At 33.7% G+C, this 21,161-nt stretch overlaps 1 long non-coding RNA gene and 1 pseudogene across 1 annotated transcript; both read right to left on the bottom strand.

Annotated features, from left to right (window-relative positions):
• LOC111996894 (uncharacterized) overlaps window positions 1–836 on the bottom strand; it is a 25,489-nt pseudogene extending 24,653 nt beyond the window's left edge.
• Window positions 837–16,025: 15,189 nt separating this feature from the next.
• LOC136064684 (uncharacterized) lies at window positions 16,026–17,906 on the bottom strand. The gene is made up of 3 exons (XR_010626264.1): window positions 16,799–17,906; window positions 16,572–16,670; window positions 16,026–16,482 (listed from the first exon to the last, which is right to left on the bottom strand). It is a non-coding gene; the product is annotated as an uncharacterized LOC136064684 (long non-coding RNA).
• Between the last annotated feature and the right edge of the window lie 3,255 nt (window positions 17,907–21,161).

Consider the following 21,161-nt stretch of genomic DNA (forward strand, 5'->3'; position numbering starts at 1 on the left):
ATAACCTTCTCCTTGCCTTTTCCTTGTTGTTGGTCTTCTTCAACTCTCTTATACTTCTCAATGCGGTCCATTAGCTGACGCATGCTAGTAACGGGTTTACCCGACAAGGATGTCCTTAAACCATAATCGGTAGGGAGGCCGAGCTTAAACGTTTCTAGGGCCACTGCATCAAAATTGCCCTCCATGTCATTAAACATCTCCCAATATCTGTTCGAATACACCTTCAGTGTCTCTCCTTCCTGCATGCTCAAAGACAGTAGAGAAGACAAAGGTCGGGCCACTCTTCGGCAGGTGATAAATCGTGAACCAAAAGCTTGGGTGAGCTCTTTGAAAGAGCTGATGGAATTTAGGTTCAGCCCATCGAACCACCTCATGGCAACTGGCCCAAGACTGGAAGGGAAGACCTTACACATCAGCACTTCGTCCCTGGAGTAGACAGCCATCCTCTGGTTAAAATGACTCACATGTTTCACGAGGTCTGTTTTACTGTTGTAGATGGTGAACGTTGGTTGATTAAAACACCGAGGAAGTCTCGCCTCTTCAATCCTGCGCGTGAAGGGTGACCTAGAAATTTGGTTTAGAGCCCTGCTCATGGCGTCGTTTCCCACGTCTCCATGTGGTGGGATTCTGCGTTGCCCCTTGCAATGAGATTCTTCTTCATAGGTATAGGACTCACTGGCTGGTGTCCTGGATTTATGTTGATAAGTGACTTCCGACTCGTCATCAGGGTCCTCATCAGAGTACGAGGGAGCCCGTTTCCTTTTTGCATGGCGTAACTCCCTTTTTAGCTTTTCAATCTCCCGCTGTAAATCTCGGTTCTTCTCTGCATGGGACATGTGACTCCCCCCATGTGATTAGTTCTGACCAAGAGGCACGGTGTGCACGCTACCCTCGCGGTCCTGTCTCCGCTCCAGGTTAAGAAAGGGGTCAACGTGTTGGGATGCCCTAGACTCCGCTTCTTGTTGACCGTGTCCAGCCATCACCTACTGTTGTTTCCACCCCTGCACAAGCTCTCCCCACAGACGGCGCCAATTGTAGGGTCTATTTTTGTGGCCCAAGCCCAAAAGATATGGGTTGAAGGCCCAACGAACCCGGGACAATAAATTTGTAGAGAGTGGGCGAAAGAGCTAGGTTGGTTATGAAGTAAACAATGGTTGGCTAGGTTAATTGCAGTGATGATAACATGAAATGATGCCTGAACAACTCCATGAATGGATGTCCGAAGAGATGTTTTATTAAGTGGACAGTGATTACAACATTCAGAGCTACAGTAAAGCTTTTCTCTCTCTTTTTCTCTCTCTCCTGCATCCCCTATTATCAGGGACCCTTCTTCTTTATATAGCATCCTCTCCTATCATCTCCATCGTCCACCTGTTCTTCATCTGCGTATCTACTCAAGTGCATGTCACGTCATGTGTCTACTTTAGTTCTTTGTGAGTGGCAGTAGCCGAGGTTACACTGTTCAGGGGTCTTCTCCACATAAATGCGGCTAGAAAAGCTGTTGCAGTGCATTAAATGCGGTGGTAGCAGCTTTTCCTTTAGATATTTTTTAGTTCTGATCATCTCCGGATCCACCCAGGACTTATCATTATCGTTGGGATTGTTAGGAAGATTATTCGGACTTTCCACACGTTTGTTTGATCAAGGCTATTTGTGGCCGAGGAGTAAGACGTCTTCGGACTAGTGATGACCTCTTCGGACCAGTGATGACCTCTTCGAACGGTACTCCCCCTTTACTTCTGGACTTCCTGCTTCAGATGGGCCGCCCCAACCACCTATTGCTCCTCGGAAATACAATAGTCCTTAACAGGGTGTCCCGGGCCCATTAAGTAGCTCGGGGCTTTTTCCCCCCACAATAGTACTTTGAAAATTTGACAATAGAGTTTTACTTAGAGAAAATGTGTTGTGTTAATTATTGTAATACTTAGCATAATACAAGTAGGAAAAAAAAGTAATAACAAAAAAAAAAAGGCGAAGGTCTTTGACAACATGGCCTTTTCCTTAGATCACATATTTCTGGGCAAAGCGGCATAATGGTATTTCTTTTTTTAATTTTTAATTTTTTTTATATGAAGACTACAATTTTATTAAGAAGAATATAAAGGTTATTAACGGGTATAAAATGATGTATTTACATGGGTGCAAAATGAGATACTGGCCACATCATTTTTTTAGCCTAATTTTTTTTTAAAAAAAATAATTTACTGACATGACATCATTTTATTGAACTAATTAAACACGTGGAGCAAGCTTATGTGACACTTAATAGAAAATATGGATGGAGGAGGGGGTGCTAACATAAACGAAATTTAACTTCAAGAAATAAAATCTAAATTTTGAAATTTCAAAGTGTAAAATAAAATGTATATAAACCCAAATTTTAGAAATGTAGTTTGTACTTTAACCTTAAAATAGTATTAAATAAATAGAGATACTCCTTTTAAATTTGTAAAAGTTTCATTAATAGATATTATTCATTGTAGTATTTTGAAAATTTGACAATAGAGTTTTACTTAGAGCTAGCAAATGTGATGTGCTAATTATTGTAATTATTAACATAATACAAGGAGTAAAAAAAAAGTAATAAAAAAAAGTAAAGGCAAGGACTACTAAAATATCTTTAAAAAAAATAAAAGGTCTTTGACAACATAATATTTCCTTAGATCACATTTTTTTAAGTGGCATAATGTTATTTATTTATTTATTTATTTTATGGAAAAAAAATGCAACTTTATTAAGAAGAATAAAAATTTAGTTCATCATGAGTCAAAGTTGACTTAATCATATCTAAAATTTTCTCAATCCAAGTTTCATATTCCTTGACATACAGATTCAAGAGGTGTGCTTGTTTATTGCCTTCTCTCTCAACATGTGAGATTTGCACAAATCGAAAACCGTAGCTTATGAGTTATGACATATCCTTGATATGATGTTATAGACAACTTGTGAATTTTATTTATTTATTTATTTATTTTTTATGAAAGATTGTTGGGTTAAGATAGTTTGACCCTGGTTAATTAATTCAATTTATTCAAGTTGATTAATTAGGTTCAATTGCATACAAATCGTGAAGACAACAACAAATCACCAAATAAACTAAATGTAGCAGAAATTAAATTGGTACGGCGATTTGTTGACAAATGGAGAAAACCTTTCGCAAGGCAAAAACTCCACCAGGTGAATTTAAGGTCATTACTCCCAAGAATCTACTAATCAACAATCAAACGGTTACAAGTATAAGGAATCTTACCACTACCCTAGCCTATCCCAAAATACCAACTTACAGTTGAACATTTGTTCCAATACTTAATTGGACTTGATCTTGTAGTAGCCTTCTTTCCTTTGCTGCACAAATTTTCAATTTGTGACTAACTCTTTTCACGGATCCCAGTACGTGACTAACTTCAATAACTTGAACAAATGTTGTTAACTGCAAAGTTCTTCACTTTATTAACAATGAAGATCAGGAAGTACTTGGTTACAAAACCCTAAGGCATACAAACGTAGTAGCTTCTCACAGAGAAAAAAAATAATCTTTTGGTTTTTGTATCCGTATATGATGATTTTTAAAATAAGCCTTATATATGTTTAGAGTTATGAGAAAAGAAACCCTAAACAAATACATAAGCTTGAGCCGAATTTCAGACCTGGAAATTCTAAAATCATAATTCTCGATAGATGGAGGATGTGTCGAGCCATCTATTGAGCTTCATATTAAGTCTTAATAGCAGTCATCTGTTAAGCTATCTGTCGAGACTTAATGAACAATTTTTCTTTATTTGTTTCTTGGATCAATAGTCATGTCTTTTAATACGAACACTTGATATGCTTGAACAACATATTTCTTGATGTATTAAACCTAACTTAAATCTACACAATTACAAGTTGTACGGTCTCGGGAAGACCAAGCCCACTTGGGCCCTGAGTTCAAGCATAAATGATGCGGCCCATTGTTCCCATCCCCCTTTATCTGGGATCCCATCCTAAGCCCGCAGGGGGTGTAGGCCCAAGTTTTACCACTCAGTATGTGCTCAGGAGACCACTACCGGACAATATAGGAAGAATAACAGCCGGACATCCCACCATGAACATGACTGGCAATACCCTGAAGCATCTCTGCCGGGCATAATCACTGAAGTGGGAACCAAGTTCCAAAGCCACCTTCACTCCACCCCACTCCCACCTAACCAACCACTAACGACTGATGACATTGGACCTCTCATTACACTAACTACAAAAGCAATCATAGCACCCCACTAATCGGAGTGCTATAAGTAAGAGAGGCGGGAGAGTGGAAAGGTGGTTGAAGAATTTTGAGAGGAAGAGGGAGAAAGGGTGAAAGAAAAATGGTAGCCACATAAAAGGAGAAAAGTGATCTCGTTAAGTTTCTGTGCCGTGGACCACCTATTGTGGGAAATCTTATACCCACTCTTCAAATAAATTGTGAGCCCAAGTGAGGCCCAGTCTATTTGCCTCTCCCTTAGTCTGCACATAAGTAAAGTACATTTTATTAAAGGATTAACTAATTACATAAAATATAATCCTAATAAAGACAACTTGTGAATTCTAAATAAGAAGTGATTATAGTTGTGAATTCTAAATAAGAAGTGATTACGAGAAAAAAAATATATAAAAGTATATGTTAGGAAAGACCTCCAAGAGAAAAATTAGAACCACAACCAAATCAATGAACTAACGAATTAGAAATGAACCTTGGATCACATGCTATTAGCCTAGTGGGTAGTGGCAATGAACTAACGTATAAAGGCCGTTGTTACTAAAATGCACTACATTTTAACACCGATCTCAACACTGAACACACACCAACAAGGCATCAATTTCATAAAAGTAGTGTTTGGTGAAATATCCCGAGTCCCAGAGTCTAAGACTTCACAGTTCACACGCTCATATATGGTCCCACCATTTAAGATTCAATGCTTTAAATACACGCGCCCATATACTGCTTGTTCATGAATCACGCGTCACTTCTCTCTCCTACTCATTATGAGAATCGATCTTATCTTGTTATCCTTAGAAAAGGACACAGCCCGTAGTCCCGCGTCGACAAAACGTTGGGAATCGTAGAAACGCAAAAGGAATAATTCCTTTTTTCTTTTTCTTTTTTTACTACATATTTGGACTTTATTTTTGACAACATATTTTAATTTAGTTCTTAAGTTTTTAATTGTGTCAATTTGATCTTTAATATTTCTTTTCAAGTCAATTTAGTTTATGCTGTTATCTATTGGTTGATGTAATAATAAACTAATTTTATATTTTGGCCGTTAGCTATATTCGAAATTTTTATCCAAAAGATAGCAGTAAAGACTAAATTAACATGTCACTGAAATATTAGAGATCAAATTAACTCAATTAAAAAGTTATTGATCAAATTGAATTATGGTATAAAGGATAATGACGAAATACGTAGTTTACCTTCTTTTTCTTTTTTCTTTTTTTCTTTCTTTTTGATTAAATGTTAGAGGGCATTACTTGTGCTTTTTGAAGAGTTTATCCTTATTGGTTCAATGGTTTAAAAAATAAATTAACGAAAATATAACCATATTTTAAAAATAAAGTTTAAAAAATTATACATTATTTTTGGATTTCAATTAGCTAGTAAAGTTTTTTTTGTCATTAAATGAGGAATCTACTTATCAAAAAAATAATAAATAAGGGATCTAAGTTGAAATTCTACCTACACCTAATTAAACTATGAATTTAAATTCCATATACTCTAAAAATCAATTCGTATATAGATATAATAATAAAGATCAATAATCATACAATACAATTCATTTATTCACAACTTACCATATTTAAAATAAAAAATTATATATAAGTGAAATAAATCGAATAAGATGGAAAAAAAAATTATAACAAACAATACGAAGCTAGCTATAAGTCAGTTACATCTTCATAAATTCACTATTTTCTTTTTCTTTTTCTTTTTTTGCTTTATTTTTTGTGGCACAAAAATTGTTGTTACAAAAAGATGAGCAATATATATATATTGATGTACTTTAGTCAATACGAATCTCCCTCTTTTGAATCCAAAAAAGTCAGCACAATTGTTCGTTAAATATTTTGGATTAATACTAATTTTCTTTTCTTTTTTTCATGAACAATGTTAAAGATATAAATTATTTTACAATTTTTTTATTTTATAAAAAACTAATATGGTGAATGGTTATTGGTAAGTAAAAAAAGTAATGTTAATAGTGGAACCAGATGAGAACCAATAATAACTTGCCATAACAACAGTTTATAAAAATGTTGTAAAATAATTTTTGTCTATAATATTACTCTTTTCTCATACATAAGAAGCCTCACTTAGTTTTTGTTGTAGAGAAATCATATTATACTAACTAGATTTAAAATAAAAAAATAAAAAAAATAAAAAAAACAATTAAGAAGTCAAGAGCATTGATTAGGTTATGTTTGGTAACAATTTTTTTTTTCTATTTTTAAGAACTTGTTTTTGAAATAGAAAGAAAAAACAATTTTCTTGTATTTTTGAAATCAAAAATATGTTTGGTTAGTTGAAATTAAAAATATATAGTTCTTTGAAGAAAAAAATAGAAAATATTGAAATATGTTGTTACAAGGATTCGAACTCTAGCACTAACTCATTAAATGGGATGAATTCATTCAATCAGACTCATGTTTTTATTGGCTTTGAAAACTAGAAACTGAAAACAGTTTTTTGCCAATTTTCAGTTTCCTTCACAATTTGAGTTTTGAAAACAGTTTTTGTTTTTTATCTATTTTGAATTGTCAAATAAGTTTTTTAATCTTAAAAATAGAAAATTGTTTTTGAAAACAGAAAAATAAGATGAAAAAACAATAGCATCTCTTAGTGTTTTTAATTGAGACATTTATAATTTAAATCACTTTATTCCTTGCTATTAATGTATAAAAAAATGTTTTGATTTGGTGGGTAGAATATACACTAATGGACAATGAATTTACAAATTAAGCAAAACTAAGTACTTCTTTTAGGGGTGGGGGTTAAGGTCCTGAGTTATACAGATTACAGACAGTTAAAAAAGATCTAAATTGAGAGATTTAGAATTCAAAATCTCCCCTCTTCTATATCTGTCAAACTATTTCCAAAAAAAAAAAAAAAGAGCTAGCTAATTGAGCTTCCTTAACTTGAAGCCGTTACTTTACTAGTGATAGTTAAAGCCAAAGGTAGGCCACGTGTCATAATAGTACAATTGTTAGTGGAAATAAATAAAGGTCACGCGGGTTTAACACAAAAACCGGGCACCACGCACGTCCCACGGTTTCATCGTTTAGCATCTAGCTGCCTCATTCGACTTATCACTCCTCTAAACTAACTTCCATTATATATATTCAGCCACTCTTTCCGTTTTCTCTCAGCCACGATTTTCATCATCTCTTCTTCTACACACTTACAAAAACTCTCAATTTCTGCCACTCTTGAATCTACAATTATACAATATACTCACTTTTGTGTCTTTGCTTTGGAATATATATACAAAGATTACAATGTTTAACGATTACGAGCAGCAATCATCGTCAACGGCTTCTATTAAGCACAAGGTGAAGACTTCGATGTGCTGTTTCTCGCCTTCGGTTCATGATCATCAGCAGTTGAAAAGCGAGGACAAGCCACGGACGACGTCGCCAAGGTCACCGTACACGTGGCTGAAATCGACGGCCAATGAACTGCCGGAGATACGTTTCAGGTGCATGAACTTGATCTCGAGGATCGGTAAGACCCGAAGGAACCACCACATGCGGTGGCATTCCGCTGATTTCAGCTACGACCCTTCGAGTTATGCTCTCAATTTCCAGGACGACACCCGTGTCGACGACGAGTGTCCCCTCAGCTTCTTGGACAGGTTGGCCGCGTCGCCGCCTCAGCCGGCGGATTTCGCTAAGTGTGAGCCACGCCGGAGGGAGATCGTTGCGTTTAGCTAAGGATAGAAAGAAGTGGTCTTTTTAGTTTTCGTCCTCGTGTGGTTTTTATGTAATGTACAAAGGTTTTGTGATGATCAAGTATAAATATTGATGTTGTGGGAAGTTGTACTTTTGTATGATTTTATGTATTTTTAGTATTTTGGTTTTGATTGATTTCTATAGATATGAATTATGCTTAACAAAAAAAGTTAATCATAATTATCAAAAACTTACTTCGTGTTACAACAATGTGCCTGAATTTATATAAAAAAGTAAAATTGAAGTTATGGATATACAGCTTGTGCACTGTCTGTGGACACCAATGTACTGCAAAAACAAGAGTATTACCCTTGGAAACTAAGGTATCTTTCCTGGAAGATGCTTCTCTGTAGGACCAAATCCACAAATATTCCATAACATTTTGAGGAAGAAGCCTTGGCTTGGTTGAAAGGAAAAGAACAATAAAGAAAGTTGGAGGGGCTGGTGTATGTCCGCTTGTTTGGAGTGTAAGGCCATAAACTTTCTTCATTTTTAAAAAAATTCATAAAAATTTGAAAAAGTGGTCAAAATAGTGAACTTTTTTTATTAAAAAATTTTTTAAAATAAATTATTAATATATACGTTAGTAAACTCCTTAATAAAAAAGAAAAAGGTAAAACTAGGAAAATATTTTTGCTATAAGCAGAACTGCAAGAGTGAGATCGGACGGTTGACAATTATTATTGATTGTCAATTTCATGGGCAAATTAAAAAAATTAAAGGTAAACGGATACGCATTAGTTGATGAAACTGACAGGTGCACACGGAAGTTGTATTGTATTTATTTTTTACATATTATTTGCATTATTAAATCTGAAAATTTGAAGTCTGTGCCGCTTTCATCAAAAACTTTGAGGGGTCCACTTTTTTCCTCGGAACTTGTTTTATTTATTTTTTATGAAAAAGGTTTATGTCGTACTTGTTTATGATATATTTTTTTCTTAAAAAAATTCTAATAAAAGAAAAAATAATTAATTTTTTTTATAATTTTTAATATTTTTTATAAAAATTATGTCAAAATTTTCCTAATAAAGTAAAGAGAAAAGAGACAATATACCTGAAGCTAAAGTGATTCCTTTGACCTCTATCCTAAATAGTAAATTCGTAATTGAGATTCAAGTCTATTGTAGTATATCCTAATCTTACTAGTAATATAACTAGTCCTACTAAGGTCAATAGTGTAGGTTTCAGATAACTTAACTAGTAAAGTCTCTGATAGTTGTATAAGAGATCTAAGATTCAATCTCCGCCTATACCAAAAACTGATTAGTGTCTTGGTCACAGATACCATAGGTTGAAAATCTCTTTAAAAAAAATAAAAAGGTCAGTGTACTAGTATTTTAATGTAGAATTTAACTTCAATAAGGATTGCTTGTAAATCTACTCATTACATTCTCAAATAAAAACAATGACATATCAACTTTTTTTCAAATAAGAGATTAGAGAATACCACACTCAATCACAAGCCATTAAAAATATATACACCTAACATTGAGTGTTAAAAAAGAAAAAAAGAAAAAAAAAAGAACAATAACAACCTGTTAAAACTCCAATGTTGTAAAAATCATTAGAAAACTCACCGGAATCGCCTTCAAGTCAGAGAAATTGTTGTGAATACTCTAATACTTCAAGTTTGTGATTACATGTATTGGTGCCGAAATCAATTTAAAGTAGCTCTAAGAAGAGATGATTGTAAGAGTTCTAGAAAGTTTATGCAATAGCATTAAAAGAAATATACCAAAGATCACTCTTGGTGTAACATTAAGCTATGCTTTTTTTATGCACAATTTGTAAAATAAAAAATTTAAATTTAAATATTTGATTGATAACATAGTTATTGATATTATATATCTTAAAATTTTGTAATCATGTAAAATATAAGAATAAAATCTATGGTAATTTTTTTAAAAAAATTTGCATCCCATAAAAAAAATGATATAATATAACTTAAAATTACACTAAAAAAGAAAAAGAAAAAAAAAGAATAGTGAGTTATCATCATTTTTGTCATGAATGAATATTATAAATCAATACAGTAAGAAAATTAAATGCGCATATAACTTTTTGAAAAATAAAAATAAAAAATAAATATTGAAACAATGTCTCACTCTAGAATGAATATCATACCATTTTTCATCTAAAATACGTCACGTAATTGAGTTTGATCTAATACAGGCAGTTCAATTAATCGAGGGTAGGCCTTAGTTGATGTGAATTGAAAGGCTAATCATTGCATTGGTTGAAATAGGTTTAGAGGTATGTGTCAACGGATATGGACATTGCCAAGCTGGTTGGTTAAGGACGCGACAGCTGGCCCCATTAACTAGTCCAACACTCCAACTTGCTTAGTGATTAATTTGTGTACAAAACTTAAAGTCTCATAAAGTTTTTGTTAAGTAGGTTACCTATAGCTATAAAGGCAATGGCAATCACATTCAAAGTTCAATTTTGCAGATACAAGATTTTTTTTTTTTCTATGTTTTTACGAAAGGTTAAATTGTGATTTTATGGCTTTTCCAAAACACACATTTTAACATCAATGTTTCCCCACAAAAAGAGTAAAATAAGTTAAAAATAATAACTAGCCCATAGAGACACCTAATAACGACATCATGTCCTTTGCTGTTTTCTCTTCCCCTTAATAGGTGTTTGTGGTTTCAATCAAACTAGTGATCAACTGCATATTCCGATTCAAGAGCCTATCTATTACACACAAATCAACTTGAAACTTTTTGCAACTGACTTCATTTGTTTCATATTATAAATGAAATGGTTCGACTTATTCTAAATACTATGTCTATATCAACAACAAAAAAATGGTTTAAGACTTTAAGGGGGTATTTGGTGAGTGTTTCTAAACAACAATTTTCAGTTTTTAAACAACATTTCATTCATTTTCACACACTTTTTCACCCATACGTATTTCAGCAAAAGTTTTTAAATAAGAATTTTCAGTTTTTAAACACATGTACCAAACGGGCCCAAGTGTCATTCTTTTCTCATGTTATTTATATAATAATATATTAAAGTTGAAACTCAATAAAAAATGCTAATGACACTTCAATTTTATACCAAATGTCAATAGATTTTGAATGCATTCCATTTTCGTAGTAAGTGAACTTCCAATCCGTGCTGACTCTAGGCCTAGGGCTTAATTAAGGCCCCCATGCCCTAATATTTATAAAAGGGTCCCAATGCCTCCTATTAAAGTAAATCGCCAAAATTGTACATAGCTTTGATTGAAACTTTGACCCAAAAATTTGTAGGACGATAGGAATACAGTTTGAGTTAACGCACTCAACTAGAATTTTTAGCAACTGCATGATTTTTTTTTTTATATGTAGTCTTATCTTATCACCTCAAGAGATAAATATGTGTTGAGATAAGTTTGAAACTGAAGAGATCTAATTCTAAAACCCCAATTGCTCCACCCTCTATAAATAGAGAGGGATTCACAATCCTAAATGCATCAACTAGTAATTAGTTGGCACCAACAAGTACTCAGAAAAAGCCATAGAAAAGTAGGGATGCAACTTCTAATGTGCATTTTTATTTTATGAAAAGCTACTTTAAATTCAAGAAATTAGGGTTTAGGAAACTCTTCCAAACTAGCCCAAAATGATTCCAAACACTCAACCTCTATCAAACACAAAACCCTACTTTATAGGATTATCAAACCATTCCCAGTCCTTCAACAATCAACAAGAAGAAGCAAATGCACAGTTAGCTCTTTAGGATCATGGAAGGAATTTGTAGTCGAGCCAAAGAGAGAAGCAATTGTACATTCCAAAGGATACGAGGATAAATTGGATATAAGGATAAATTGCCAGTTTCATCATTATTAAACGTGTGCATGCTAGTATAACATCCTTAACTCACTTAAATTTATAGCGTAGTTTTAAATTTTATAGATTAAGATGTCTCATTTGATGATATGATTTAAAGTAGAATGAATGTCACATACCATTTAAATTTTATAGATTAAGATGTCTCATTTGATGATATGATTTAAAGTAGAATGAATGTCACATACCATTTAAATTAAGGTTTTAACACTTTGATATGACTTCCATGATTAAATTATGATTTTTGATGGATAACAATAGCATGATACAAAATGATTAAACTGTTTCACTTGATATTACGTAACATGCAACATGAATTGAAAAGAGAATGAAAAATATGATTTTTGATGTTTTGAATAAGTATAAGCTCATTAAAAAAAAAAAATCAAATTTTCCATTGAATAACCGATCGTATGAATGATTTCTTAGTTGTTCATTTTTTGTTCTATGACATGTTTGGATGAAGTATATGATACATGTCATGATATACATACATACATATATGTAGGGTTAGGATTTGTGGCCCAAGCCCAAAACAATGAATTTGTAGAGAATGGGTGAAAGAACTAGGTTGATTATGGAATCGACAACAATTAATCACGACCCTCAAGCATAAACCAACATGAATTTACACATAAAGAATTGGTGTCCAAAGATGCATATTATTGATTATGTGGTGAATACAGATCTTAGGGTTACAATAAAGCTTTTTTGTTTTCTCCTCCCTCCTTTTTTCTCAGGAGCTTCTTTCCTTTATATAACCTCCTTCCCCATCATCCCCATCGTCCACTTATTCCTCATCTATGACTCTACTTGAGTATATGTCACGTCAAGTATTTCCTCTGGATCTCTGTGAGTGGCGGTAGGTGAGGTTACACTGTTCAGAGGTCTTCTCCACATAAATGCGGCCAGAGAAGTTGCTACAGTGCCTTAAATGCGGTGGTAGCAGCTTTTCCTTTAGATATTTCCTCATTCTTATCTTCTTCAAATATACCCAAAGCTTATCTTGATCGTTGGGGTTGCTAAGAAAATCATTCGGACCTTCCACACGTTTGATCAATCAATACTATTCGCGTCTGAGGAATAAAATCTCCTCGGACGGAAGGCAGTCTCCTCGAACGGCAACCATCCTTCTTTCCGGGGATCCTTCTTCCAGATGGGCCTTACCCTTACCATCTCCTTCTCTTCGGACGCACAGTAATCCTCACATGGGGCTCTAGGCCCACTATATTAGATTGGGCCTTTTTCCCCCCACAATATATATAGTCAAAAATCAAAGAAAATTCAATTAGATTTTAATTGGATTCTCAATTATGTACCACGTATTCCATTTAATTTTTAATTTTGTGCCAAATGAATTACTGAATATAAAAATCAAAAAGTCCAAATCTAATTAGATTCTAAATTGGATTTCAATTGGAATCAATTTAGAATCTAATTTTCCACCACATGTTCATTTAATTTTTTAATTTTTGTGGCAAGTGAATTATTTGGTGCTGAAACCGAAGAGTTTAAATCCAATTAATTTTTAAATTATATATATATATATAATGAGAAATCATCACATATTTTAAAAATGTATAGGTTAAAAAAAGTGTAAGCTAATACCATGTATAATTTGAACATTTTTCTCAAATTTTTTTTTTTGAACTATATAATTGTGATTGCTTTTAATTGTATCTATGCATATGCAAAGGGCTACACACTAGTATTATTAATTCTTAAAAAATAGATTTAGGTTAGCCGAGGTGGACATCTAGCCCCTTTCCTTCTCTATCTTCTTAACTAAACTTTGTATTTTTCATTATTTTCATTTATTTTTTTATTTAATTTTTTGTTTTTTATGCCTTAAATAAACAAGTTGCAGCTCCAAAATGTAAAATCCTCGATTTAAGCGATTAGAATATGATCGGTTAAGTCTTCAGCCCAAGACTACCTGGCCGACAACAAAATTTGTAACATCGGGCCTTTAACCATAGTTCAAGGCCCACATGTACATTATAGCACGCCTTCAAGTCCAACGACTTGATGTTCCTAAAAAACTAGCAGGGATGACACCTGCGATCACAAGAAGTCACTCCTATTACACCTACCAGCACAAAAGTTCACTCACAAATTATCTTGAATAGGCAGAGGCTTGACTATTTATCCCATATGTTGGGATAGCGGAAGTTCCTACTCTTATTTGTTACAATAAAATAGAAAGTAATAAAAGGTAAACGACACAGGCTACATAATATTTTAGGGTAGTTCGGCAACCTCACTGCCTACAGACATAAGCAACATCAACCAAAATATACTATCAATAATAACGATTACTACCACATTCATAAAGTTTTCCTAACTCTTATAAATTAAAACTAATCCAAAACTCCGGTATACTAAAAAATGTCCTCACACTAACATACCAGACAGAATTTAGTCTCTAACTCTTTCATTAGAAAAACTGTGGCGAGTGTGGTGCAGCAGTAGAAGCCCTCATAAAGACTCATCACTTACAATCAAATGCCAAGATGTCATAGGGTTGAATATAAGTATTGATCCAAACTTCCTAATATGTAGAAATTATGGTAATGGGATGGAGTAATGGCATGTCTTACTGTGCACTAGCAGTATCCATGCGCTTACCAAAAAGCCCAAATAACAGTGTATTATGAAAAAAAAAAAAGAGTTTTATCTTCTGATCAAATCCACCAAAACTATTCTACTGCTATATTTTTCTAGGACTATAAAATTGACTTCCTTTTTTTTTTTTCTTTTTTTTTCCTATCAACCTATAATAGACCAATGATCACAGATTAATTAAAAATTTAATGTAAAAAAAATTTACAAAAATTATCAAAACTATTAAAGTAATTAGTGAGACATTTTTTTTTTTAGAAACAAACGCACGCATATACAAGAGAGAGGGAAATGATTTTTAATACAAAAACACACTACAAATACCACTCAAAAGCTATAATAATTAGTGAGACACTTGATCATTCATAAAAATATAAAATTAGTGGGACACTTGAAACTCTAAACCCCGTAATATGTAACAAGAGTTAGGTTCTAGAAGCTATAGTTATACCAAATGACTTTCGTAACCTTGAGAGAAGTGTCTACACCTTCATTAGTTATTAAAATACTTTTCTGTAGATTGAACTCTAAAACCAATAGTTTACTATATAGAAAACACTACTACCTAAATTCCAAAAAAATTTTAAAATTATATTTCCAATAAAATTCTATTACCAAAAGTTCATGTAATACACACATTATTAATTGATAGTTTACCATAGATTAAACTCTATTTTTAATAGTTTACTCCGCATAAAACTCTATTACGAAAATTACAAGAAATTAAAAAAAATTGAGGTAAAAAAATTTAATTTTCTACTTCAACTAAAAGTATATTAGTAATTTAACATTAATTAATGAAAATGTAACCACTTGTTACAGAAAGAATATAACCATTTTTTTTTTTTGGGAGCAGAAGAATATAACCTCTTGACGCAACTATAAGAGAAAATAATCATTCAAGGTAGCTAGAATTTTTTTTAAATCCAACTTTTAATATATAATAAATGAAATGAAAATAGCAGCTTTCACAAGTGCATTTCATTTCACTATTATTCTTCTATCGCGACTCCAACTTTTATTATATAATAATAACATGGAACTATGAAAGTGACAATTTTAAAAAGAGCATTACACTATTATTCTTCTACCAGGATTCTCACTCTAAAACTTATTATGAAATCTCTAAATTATTCCCAGTACTATTATGGGTTGCACGTGCAAGGCACTAGCTAGCCGGTAAAAATATTGCAATTAAGGTTAGAATTAGAATTATTTGACTATTGAATAGTTAGAAATTATACCATTAAATGTTTCAAAATATTATGATCTATTACCAAATTTACGATTACCTTCAACATAGCCACCAATAGCCTGTCTCCATCACTATCACAGTCTAAAAGGAATTGAACCTTGGTGTGCTTGGTGTTGAGTAATATTCGTATTAAATATTTTAAATCAGCTCAACTTTTCAAGAACAAACTACAAAATAATAATAATAATATTTTATTCTCACGGTTCAATATTTAAGCCCCAAACAAGTTACAAAATTTCAAACTTTTCTTTGTTCTATAAGAATATAAATTTCTCAGCTATCAATCAAATCTCATAAACTAAAAATCAATAATCTAATGTAATCGCAAAGAAAGCTAACTGCAAAGAAAGCTCATGTATTTTTTGACAGAAATAAGGAGAGGAAAAAAAAACATTTAGTTTACTTGTTACAAACATAATAAAGATAATCATAAGACTGAACACTACATTATGAACGGCGCAAGTGGTGAAAGTGCTATTACATGTATTCATACAAGATAGGTTATCTCGAACCCGGTGAACTTAGATGTTTAGATCCTCGTTCACAATTACATCGTTTGGGCCGTTGGCAGCATCAGCTAATGGGATATCGTTCTAGCCATAGCTAATATAGCAGTTGGAATTTTGTTCTTGTGGCCATTGCCAACAACAGCAGGTTGTCTTGCAGTCCAAAGTCCAAATGGACCAAATCCTTCCGCATATGCATATCAACCATAAGAGTAGAACACTAAAGCTGACAAGGGACCCTACTACTTCATCAATGAGATCCAAGACCGACACAACTTGCTAAATTCTGAAACAAAAAGAATTGTTAAAATAACAATAAAATTTACAGAGCGGCAATAAGGGGTTGTGCGAAGGAAGAAGTTGAAATACTCTCACCCATTATGTGCCATTGAGATTATCTCTAGCCACCTGACCAACATTTGCACTTTGCTCAGGATTTGTGATACACTTTTCCTAACTACACACTTTTCTTTCCTACATAAACATTTGGTCGGGATTAGTCTAAAATACTCGCACTTTGAAAGTTGCAAATTGGAATTTAATATTATTAACAATCCTATATAACTTGAAAAATGTATAATGTTATTAATTTTTTATTTTACCTCATTATCAACCAATATAAGCCTTTGATACTTGCTGGGACTTTGCACCGATGTACGTGCCATTGTTTTTTCCGCAACACAAACTCTCATTTCTAATCTTTGGTTTTGGGAGCAATGTTCTTCACGGAATTGTAAATTGTACACGCAAAGTAGCCCTTAGAGTTTATGACATGCATTTACATGGGTAAGAATCATGCACCTTTCTCTCCGGCTTCTTCTTTTCCTTCTTTCTTCTCTTTCTCTATCAATTTGCTCATGGCTGATTTTATTTTTTTTTTTCCTTTTCTTGTTTCTTATCTCTAACCTTTTCTCAATCCTTTGGATCCCGTGTTTGTGTTTATCAACAAAGATAAATCTAACTATTCAAATTATAAATTGTTTCTCTCTCGTGTTTGTTTTATGATTTACTCATAGCTGGTCTCTGTCCTCTCCAGCGTTCTTCTTCTCCCTCAAACGCGTGTTCTGTGTTTGTGTCCATCAACAGAGCAGTTGACTCACCAAAAAAGCTAACAAATAGATAAGATCAAATAAAATAGGGGCAAAAGACAAAACAAACCCTCAAATGCATTCAGCCTACTTGTATATTAAGGGTAAAAAGGATATTGCAATTATTAAACAAACAATAAACAAAGAACAAGAAGCTGCTAGACAAAGCACTATTCACAGGGTCATAAAAAGACAAAACAAACCTTCAAATGCATTCAGCCTACTTGTATTTTAAAGGTAAAAAGGTTATTACAATTATTAAACAAACAATAAACAAATAGCAAGAAGGTGCTGGACAAAGCACTGTTCACAAGGTCATAAAAAAAATAAAACAAACCCTCAAATACATTCAGGCTTCAGCCTACTTGTATTTGAAAGGTAAAAAGGTTATTGCAATTATTAAACAAACAATAAACAAAGAGCAAGCAATATGCTCGACAAAAACACTGTTCACAAGCTCATTAACACTTTTTATATAGGCAATAGAGATATGCATCTTGTTTTCCCAAAAATAAAAAATAAAACCAAAAACTAATAACAAAAACAAACAAACAAACAAACAGTGTATTCATCCTTGACGACTTCAAATATCGAGCAGCTAAAGACAAAGAATCTCTCCGCCTTCAACTGTCAATTAGCAGGAGCCACATATGGCACAGCTGCGTTTTATGATTGGGCGGCAAAAACCAAGTCTTTCAACATTCCTATGACAACCCTAATTAGTAGATGAAGATAGCCCAATAACAAAGAGCCATACCTAAAATGACACATTTAAAAAATTCTTCAGTTGCCAAATGGCATAATGATATATATTGGATCTCAATATTCTCTCAATACCTTGTCATTGTCACCAGACCCCGTGATTCACTTCCTAATTTCAAAACGAAAATTCCAGCTATTTTCTTGCACCGTGCTCACTTGGAGTTGGGTTTATATGTATCCATAATTCTTTGTACTACTAAGCACACTACTCTTTTCCTCTGTTTCTCTCTCTTCCATGGCCAGTACCCCACATGAAAAAATGGCCTCCGTTTGCGAAAATTTGCCAGTAGAAGAGAATGACTATGTTTGAAGATGATGAAGAGATAGGCACATCTTCATGTTGCGGCTGTTTCCAGGGACTGTGCTTTAGATGGTTTCCAAATGATAATGGCGGAGGCACATATAGATATCTAATTCAGCAACAAAGTGGAGAGAAAAAAGAAGACTGGTTGGTGAATAAAATGAGGCAAGTCAAGCAGTTTTCAGAACTGTTGGGCGGGCCAAAGTGGAAGAATTTTATTCGGTTGTTTAGTGTGCATGTGGAATTAATAAGAAAAAAAGGATTCAATCTCAGTATGATCTGCAAAGTTACGCACTTAATTTTGATGATGGAATTAATGGGGAAGTAGAAGACGATGCATATCTTGATTTCATTCCTCGGTATGTGGCTCCACTAGGGATTACCAAAGGCGAGGCGAGACATGATCCTGATGGCTTTTAAATTGCTATTGCCAATTTTGTTGCTATATTGATTTTTTATTTTCATGGTTTATGAGATCCTCTATTTTTTTTTTTTTCCTTCTTCTTTTTATTTTTTAATTACTTTTTATTGATTTTTGATTATGAAAGAATGAACAACTAATTTAGTGCGGAAGATGCTGATACTAATTAGTAATTACTTACAATTGCCCCTGTGGGGAGTGAAAGCCCAACCTAATATATTGGGCCTAGAGCCCTATTTGAAGACTACTGTATGTCCGAAGAGAGGAAAGTGTTTAAGAAGGAGTCCATGTTTTAGAAATATACCTGGAGGCGAACGAGGGGATAGTCCGAAGAGGTCATCAGTGGTCCGAAGAGACCATTCTCCTCGGATACAAAGGGCCTTGGTCGGGCAGACACCTGGGAGGTTCAAGTAACCTTTCTAATGACTTTGATGATAAAGGCAGGCTTCAGGCACATGTGGAGATGATATGAACGGAAAAATATCTAGAAGACAAGCTGCAACCACCACATTAAATGCACTGCAGCTGCTTTTCTGGCCGTATTAATGTGGAGAAGACCCCTGAACAGTATAATCTCAGCTACCTCCACTCACAGAGAGCTAAAGAAGATACCTGATGGGACATGTACTCAAGTGGACGCTCAGATGAAGAACAAGTGGACTGTGAAGATGATAGGAGTGAGTGCTATATAAAGAGAAGATGCCTCTGATAAGGAGGAGGGAAGAAAATACAAAGAAAAAAGAGAGAATAATTCTACTGTAGCTCTATGGGTTGTAATCTTCTTCCATTCAATAATATGCCTCTTCGGACATCCATTTGTGGAGATTTTGAAGTGTGTTTTTATGTTAGTTCACCCTAAATACCATAATTAACTCTTGTCTAATTCACTTCCAACCCAGCTCTTTCACCTACGCTGTATAAATTCATTGTCTTGGGTTTATTGAACTCCTAATCTATATCTTTTGGGCTTAAGCTACAAAAACTGACCCTACAGCCCCCATTCTTGAGTTTGTCTAAAACTTTGTTGGACGACCTTAGGAAATTTGACAAGTTAGGAGTATCACTATAATTTTACTTTCACTCTCCAAAACTGTAGAAGGGTGATTGGATGCAATAACTATCCAATTTCTTGTTGTCACAAGGCAATCCTTCATTCGACGTGATCTGATCGAATGGTCGGAGGATCAAAGTTGGTAAAATTTCATATTTTGCTCTGAAATTATTGGATTTACCCTAATTTGACTAAATATAGCCAAGGTATTTGGAGAGGTTTCATAGTCTCAGTTCATGTCTCAATTGAGATTAGTGGGTTTTTCTTGATTGTCACGTACAAGCGGTAATTCTTCAATTGTATTGAACTGTAAAATCTGAATTTTAAGTGAGGGTGGGCTAATCCTTTTAAGTTTTTATCATGCCACTCAATATTTTGTCTTGTGACATGGGCCTTGATCATGTGAGTGCTCATTTAGCCTAAATCTATTACTTACCCATTAGGGCTTCATGATTTTGTTACCCAAATAAACCATTTGCCTTGAAATTGGACGTTTTTCTTCCAAAATCCATTCTGTGTAATTCTGGGCTTTTATTGGGGAAGGTAGATTCGTTTCATTAAGGAAGAGAGAAATAATATAGGTCATGAACCTTGATTTAATGAGAAAATAATGAGCTTGATCCGTGATGCAAGAGAAACACGGGTTGTGAGCCCATTTCATGATGGCCATGAGCTCAATCCATTGAGTAGAAAAATATGTGGGCCGTGAGCCCATTCCATGAAGTTGAGAAATGTGAGCCATGACCATGAGAAACATCTAGCAAAGCTCAACCCACGTGATTGGATGAATTTTTGGTTGTTTTGGGATTTAAATGAACGTGGCCCAAAACCCATTCTTTTCTTTTATAAAATACGATGAGGTGGCGTGTGTTGCCTAATGGAATGAGGCCACATGACCATGGTAAAAAAAAGAGACCTTAACAATTTTTAGGGTAAAATATCATTTTCGTCCTTAAATTATCACAAAAGTTCGTTTTTCGTCCTTAAACTTTCAAAAGTTCGTTTTTCGTCCCTAAACTATCACAAAAGTTCATTTTTCGTCCCTAAACTTTCAAAAGTTCTATTTTCGTCCCTAAACTTTTCCAAACGTATTGATTTTCGTCCCTCCCACATCAGCACTCTGTCAAAGCCACGTCAGCACTTCGTCAGACGGAGGGACGAAAATCAATACATTTGGAAAAGTTTAGAGACGAAAATAGAACTTTTGAAAGTTTAGGGACGAAAAACGAACTTTTGAAAGTTTAGGGATGAAAAACGAACTTTTGTGATAGTTTAGGGACAAAAATGATATTTTATCCCAATTTTTATGTAATGATTTTTAGTAATATACCTTAAGTACAAC

This window comes from Quercus suber, unplaced genomic scaffold, assembly GCF_002906115.3.
Source record: "Quercus suber isolate HL8 unplaced genomic scaffold, Cork oak 2.0 scaffold_736, whole genome shotgun sequence".
NCBI lineage: Eukaryota > Viridiplantae > Streptophyta > Magnoliopsida > Fagales > Fagaceae > Quercus > Quercus suber.